At 48.1% G+C, this 7500-nt stretch overlaps 1 protein-coding gene across 1 annotated transcript in view; it reads right to left on the minus strand.

The window, feature by feature from the left end:
* Window positions 1–7500, minus strand: part of LOC135515605 (ELKS/Rab6-interacting/CAST family member 1-like) — a 508676-nt gene that overhangs the window by 265544 nt on the left and 235632 nt on the right.

Genomic DNA, 7500 nt, shown 5'->3' on the forward strand with positions numbered 1-7500 from the left:
TCAACACCATAGTCCCCTCAAAGCTTATCACTAAGCTAAGGATCCTGGGACTGAACACCTCCCTCTAACTGGATCCTGGACTTTCTGACGGGCCGCCCCCAGGTGGTGGGGGTAGGTAACAACACGCCTGCCACGCTGATCCTCAACACTGGGGTCCCTCAGGGGTGTGTACTTAGTCCCCTCCTGTACTACCTGCTCACCCATGACTGCGTGGCCAAACACGACTCCAACACCATTATTAAGTTTGCTGGCGACACAACAGTGGTAGGCCTGATCACCGACAACGATGAGACGGCCTGTAGGGAGGAGGCCAAAGACCTGGCCGTGTGGTGCCAGGACAACAACCTCACCCTCAATGTGAGCAAGACAAAAGAGCTGATCGTGGACTACAGGAAAATGTGGGCCGTACAGGCCCCCATTAACATCGACAGGGCTGTAGTGGAGCGGGTCGAGAGTTTCAAGTTCCTTGGTGTCCACATCACCAACAAACTATCATGGTCCAAACACACCAAGACAGTCATTAAGAGGGCAAACTACAAACTATCATGGTCCAAACACACCAAGACAGTCATTAAGAGGGCACGACAAAACATTTTTCCCCTCAGGAGACTGAAAATATTTGGTACGGGCCCACAGATCCTCAACAAGTTCTACAGCTGCACCACCGAGAGCCTCCTGACCGGTTGCATCACCGCCTGGTACGGCAACTGCTCAGCATCTGACCGTAAGGCTCTACAGAGGGTAGTGCATACGGCCCAGTACATCACTGGAGCCAAGCTTCCTGCCACCCAGGACCTATATAATAGGCGTGTCAGAGGAAAGCCCATCAAATTCACCCATAAATTCACCCATAAAGTCACCCAAGCCATAGACTATTTTCTCTGCTACCGCACAGCAAGCGGTACTGGCACGCCAAGTCTAGGACCAAAAGGCTCCTTAACAGCTTCTACCCCCCCCTCCCCCCGCAAGCCATAAGACTGCTGAACAATTCATTAAATGGCTACCAGACTATTTACATTGACCCCCGCCCCTTTGTTTTGTACACTGCTTCTACTCGCTGTTTATTACCTATGCATAGTCATTTCAGCCCTACCTACATGTACAAATGACCTCTAACCTGTAACCCTGCACACTGACTCGGTACCGGTACCCCGGTGTATAGCCTCCTTATTGTTATGTTATTGTTACTTTTTATTCATTTTTACTTTAGTTTATTTGGTAAATATTTTCTTAACTCTTCTGCACTGTTGGTTAAGGGCTTGTAAAGAAAGCATTTCAAGGTAAGGTCTACACTTGTTGTATTCGGCGCATGTGACAAATAAAGTTTGGTTTGATTTGATGAGAGCAGAAACAGATTCTTTCCTCCTTTCCCCGCTATGAGAGAAGAAACAGAGAGAGAAACAAGAGACAAAGAAGAAAGAACAGAGAGAATATTGTGAGCACAACAATATTTTAAACAAAAGCAGCATCAGCAAAAACGGTAAAAAAAATGTTTTTAAAAATACAGAGAAATAGGAAATAAAAGCAAGTCTTGTTCATAATGGCAGAACATGGAGTTCCATATGGCAGAACATGGAGTTCCATATGGCAGAACATGGAGTTCCATAAGGCAGAACATGGAGTTCCATATGGCAGAACATGGAGTTCCATATGGCAGAACATGGAGTTCCAAATGGCAGAACATGGAGTTCCAAATGGCAGAACATGGAGTTCCATATGGCAGAACATGGAGTTCCATATGGCAGAACATGGAGTTCCAAATGGCAGAACATGGAGTTCCATATGGCAGAACATGGAGTTCCAAATGGCAGAACATGGAGTTCCATATGGCAGAACATGGAGTTCCAAACGGCAGAACATGGAGTTCCAAACGGCAGAACATGGAGTTCCAAACGGCAGAACATGGAGTTCCAAACGGCAGAACATGGAGTTCCATATGGCAGAACATGGAGTTCCATATGGCAGAACATGGAGTTCCATATGGCAGAACATGGAGTTCCATATGGCAGAACATGGAGTTCCATATGGCAGAACATGGAGTTCCATATGGCAGAACATGGAGTTCCATATGGCAGAACATGGAGTTCCAAATGGCAGAACATGGAGTTCCATATGGCAGAACATGGAGTTCCATATGACAGAACATGGAGTTCCAAATGGCAGAACATGGAGTTCCATAATGCAGAACATGGAGTTCCATATGGCAGAACATGGAGTTCCATATGGCAGAACATGGAGTTCCATATGGCAGAACATGGAGTTCCATATGGCAGAACATGGAGTTCCATATGGCAGAACATGGAGTTCCAAATGGCAGAACATGGAGTTCCAAACGGCAGAACATGATGATGAGGAACTATGTGTCGTCGAGGTTCAAAATAGAACAAATAAGAGAGTTTGAAAACAATAGAGAGAAAACAAGGAGTTGACGTCTCTCATCAGTTTGAGAATGAACAGAGCTTTAGAACTAACGGAATGATATGGCATCATGAATCAATGGACCCCACATGCCTAACAGATTCCAAAATCATTTAATCTCAAACTGGCTTTATCAAGGAGGAGATTACAGAATAATAATCGCTGGTGTCATCATCGGGTGATTCATATTGTCTCTCTTTTTCTCCAGAGTTGACCATCAGTGTAAAAGCAGAAACCTCGTCCTCTAACGTGGGTCTCAAAGCCAACGACAACAAGTGAGGCCTTTGGTTTCCTTTGGTTGTTGCTTTCTTCTGGAAGCAGAACTCTTTGGCACTACAATCTCTTCTAGAGCACATTAACACAAACATTTGTTTTCGTTTGCTCTTTCCACTTTAATCATAAAATACAGACAGGTATTGCAGGTATTGCCAACACTCTCTCTCTCTACAGCCAAACATACAAACGCCTCCACCCTCACACTGCCCCCTGCAGCATTTCATAAGAACTGCAGCCTCCCCTGCTTATTGTACAGCGGTCTTCCTGAACCAAGGTCAGTTTTGCATTACACCCTAATACCGAAGTTTAGCATTTGATGTAAGTAAACTGATCTTAGGCCAACCACTACCTAGACCGCCCCCCCCCCACCAGTTGATATGAATCTGACATGCTCAGCTTTAAAAGAGCCCTGTATGTCTGTGCCAAGTGAACCCATGTCAACACCCTGTATGGTGTCCAATACATTACCTGTCAACCACAAGTCTATTATTTATGAAGCATGAACACTCAGTTGAGCATATTACTATCGATCTGTTATAATGGGATTCATACACATTACTACTGATGTGTTATAATGGGATTCATACACATTACTACTGATGTGTTATAATGGGATTCATACACATTACTACTGATGTGTTATAATGGGATTCATACACATTACTACTGATCTGTTATAATGGAATTCATACAGATGTAGGATCTTAATTTGATCATCCTGTTGCAGGACAACTTTTCTCTGAAGTTTGTCATTTTCACTTAGAAATGTCAGACTTCCACCAGAGACTCTGGGTTCGAGCCCAGGCTCTGTCGCAGCCGGCCGCGACCGGGAGGTCCATGGGGCGACGCACAATTGGCCGAGCGTCGTCCGGGTTAGGGAGGGGTTGGCCGGTAGGGATGTCCTTGTCTCATCGCGCAGTAGCGACTCCTATGGCGGGCCGGGCGCAGTGCGCGCTGACCAAGGTCGCCAGGTGCGCGCTGACCAAGGTCGCCAGGTGCGCGCTGACCAAGGTCGCCAGGTGCGCGCTGACCAAGGTCGCCAGGTGCGCGCTGACCAAGGTCGCCACGTGCACGCTGACCAAGGTCGCCAGGTGCGCGCTGACCAAGGTCGCCAGGTGCGCGCTGACCAAGGTCGCCAGGTACGCGCTGACCAAGGTCGCCAGGTGCGCGCTGACCAAGGTCGCCAGGTGCGCGCTGACCAAGGTCGCCAGGTGCACGCTGACCAAGGTCGCCAGGTGCACGCTGACCAAGGTCGCCAGGTGCACGCTGACCAAGGTCGCCAGGTGCGCGCTGACCAAGGTCGCCAGGTGCACAGTGTTTCCTCTGACACATTGGTTCGGCTGGCTTCCGGGTTGGACGCCACTGTGTGAAGAAGCAGTGCGGCTTGGTTGGGTTGTGTTTCGGAGGACGCATGGCTCTCGACCTTCGCCTCTCCCGAGTCCGTACGGGAGTTGTAGCGATGAGACAAGATAGTAGCTACTAACAATTGGATTCCACGAAATTAGAGAGAAAAAAAGGGGTAAAAAAAAATGAAATGTCTGACTTGATTCTCCCTTACGAATAATGTATGAACCCTTACAGACATGTCCTTTCCTGTTGCTGCAGGGTTATTTTCATGTTGTAGCAATCTGGCTCAAATTAAGATCCTACATCTGTATGGGCTGTCCAAACTTTCACACATTCCATAACACACACACGTGTGCATACACACACACACACACACAGATACTCGCACACACACTAAAACCTTCTGATTCAAACTATTCATCTCGACGTTTGCATGTGCCGCTACGGAGTCGAATATCCGGAGATCAGAAGTCTCTCTAAATCACACCTCAGGGGGAGAGAGAGAGAGAGGGGGGGGAGACCGAGAGAGAGAGAGAGAGAGAGGGGGAGACCAAGAGAGAGAGAGAGAGAAGACCAAGAGAGAGAAGAGAGAGAGAGAGAGGGGGAGGGGGAGACCAAGACAGAGAGAGAGAGAGGGGGAGACCGAGAGAGAGAGAGAGAGAGAGGGGGAGGGGGGTAGCAAGACAGAGAGAGAGAGAGAGAGAGAGAGGGGGGTCCAAGAGAGAGAGAGAGAGAGAGAGAGAGAGGGGGGGAGACCACAGAGAGAGAGAGAGAGAGAGAGGGGGAGACCAAGACAGAGAGAGAGAGAGGGGGAGACCAAGAGAGAGAGAGAGAGAGAGGGGGGGAGAGAGAGACTCTAGAGAGAGAGAGAGAGAGAGAGAGAGGGGGGAGACTAAGAGAGAGAGAGAGAGAGAGAGAGAGTGGGGGAGACTAAGAGAGAGAGAGAGAGAGAGAGAGAGAGAGAGAGAGAGAGAGAGAGAGGGAGACCAAGAGAGAGAGAGAGAGAGAGAGAGAGAGAGAGAGAGAGAGAGAGAGAGAGAGGGGGAGACCAAGACAGAGAGAGGGGGGAGACCAAGAGAGAGAGAGAGAGAGAGGGGAGACCAAGAGAGAGAGAGAGAGGAGAGAGGGGGAGAGAGGGGGAGACCAAGAGAGAGAGAGAGAGAGAGAGAGAGAGAGAGAGAGAGAGAGAGAGAGAGAGAGAGAGAGAGAGAGGCCTAAGGTAAAAAGACTAGGTAAACTTTACAGTGGTCTCTTCAGTGTTGAGGACTCTTCATAAGTCTTCCTTTTAGGGGGACAGTGAGTAACGTCTCCCCAAGAACAGAGCATCATTTTAGGGGAAGCGTCGGGATTACCTTCCCTAAGAATGGATCATCCTTCTGGGGAGGACAGAGTGGACAGCCTCCCTAAGCACGGACGGATGGACGGTGCTTTGTAGGGAAGAGTCTTTGAGAGGACCGAGTACTCCGGGGAAACACTGTTTGTGATTTTCTCCCAAACTAAGATGCAGATGCATCCTCTGAGGGAAATATGAAACATGAGCAGATGGGACACATGTTTGGCAGACATGACCAGGAGATGTTATGAGTTTAGACCTAAACCATAAATCACACCGTAATTAATTAAAATCCCCCAACAGATGAAGACACACAGAAGACATTGAAATGGAATGAAGGCACAAAGTAGGCTGGGACATTTGGAACATTTGAACCAAAAAAGCAGTTTAACAAGCAGGTCAAAAGAGTCACCAGCAGTAGAAGCAGTCAGAAGAAATGTCATGTTCATAGAAGAGAAAGCGTTTCATACCTTGCACCACTTAATGCCGGTGTGGTTGGAGTCATGCAAGTACTTCTGCACAGCACAGGCAGTGAGTAGCAGAGAAGACAGGGAGAAGAGAAGACAGAGAGAAGAGAAGACAGAGAGAATAGAAGACAGAGAGAATAGATTATAGAAAATGCAGAAGCAAAGCAGACAGGAGAGAACAGAACAGAAGATAGAAACAGAACAGAGAACAGAACAGAACAGAGAACAGAAGATAGAAACAGAACAGAAGATAGAAACAGAACAGGGAACAGAAGATAGAAACAGAACAGAAGATAGAAACAGAACAGGGAACAGAAGATAGAAACAGAACAGAGAAACAGAACAGAGAACAGAAGATAGAAACAGAACAGAGAAACAGAACAGAGAACAGAAGATAGAAACAGAACAGAGAAACAGAACAGAGAACATAAGAAAGAAACAGAACAGAAGATAGAAACAGAACAGAAGATAGAAACAGAACAGAGACCATAATATAGAAACAGAACAAAAGATAGAAACAGAACAGAAGATAGAAACAGAACAGAGAACATAATATAGAAACAGAACAGAAGATAGAAACAGAACAGAGAACATAAGATAGAAACAGAACAGAAGATAGAAACAGAACAGAGAACATAATATAGAAACAGAACAGAAGATAGAAACAGAACAGAGAACAGAAGATAGAAACAGAACAGAAGATAGAAACAGAACAGAGAACAGAAGATAGAAACAGAACAGAAGATAGAAACAGAACAGAGATCAGAACAGAGCAGCTCAGATGCTTTTTGAGAGAAATCAGGCAAGAAATGTCAATTGGAAGAAGCAGAGAGACAGAGAGAGCTGGATGAAGGCAGTTCAGGAGAGACTTGGGGAAGTTGGTAACCATGAGACGTTTTGAGACCCAAGGGTGGGGAGAGATGGGGACAGCATGGGACTGGACAGGACAGGACAGGACAGGAGAGACTTGGGGAAGTTGGTAACCATGAGACGTTTTGAGACCCGAGGGTGGGGAGAGATGGGGACAGCATGGGACTGGACAGGACATGGCTGGAAAGAGATGGGGACAGCATGGGACTGGACAGGACAGGGCTGGAAAGAGATGGGGACAGCATGGGACTGGACAGGGCAGGGCTGGAAAGAGATGGGGACAGCATGGGACTGGACAGGGCTGGAAAGAGATGGGGACAGCATGGGACTGGACAGGACAGGGCAGGGCAGGGCTGGAAAGAGATGGGGACAGCATGGGACTGGACAGGACAGGACTGGAAAGAGATGGGGACAACATGGGACAGGACAGGACAGGACTGGAAAGAGATGGGGACAACATGGGACAGGACAGGGCAGGGCTGGAAAGAGATGGGGACAACATGGGACTGGACAGGACAGGACTGGAAAGAGATGGGGACAACATGGGACAGGACAGGGCAGGGCTGGAAAGAGATGGGGACAACATGGGACTGGACAGGACAGGACTGGAAAGAGATGGGGACAACATGGGACAGGACAGGGCAGGGCTGGAAAGAGATGGGGACAACATGAGACTGGACAGGGCAGGACTGGAAAGAGATGGGGACAGCATGGGACTGGACAGGGCAGGGCTGGAAAGAGATGGGGACAACATGAGACTGGACAGGGCAGGACTGGAAAGAGATGGGG

This window comes from Oncorhynchus masou, chromosome 27, assembly GCF_036934945.1.
Source record: "Oncorhynchus masou masou isolate Uvic2021 chromosome 27, UVic_Omas_1.1, whole genome shotgun sequence".
In the NCBI taxonomy this organism is placed as follows: domain Eukaryota; kingdom Metazoa; phylum Chordata; class Actinopteri; order Salmoniformes; family Salmonidae; genus Oncorhynchus; species Oncorhynchus masou.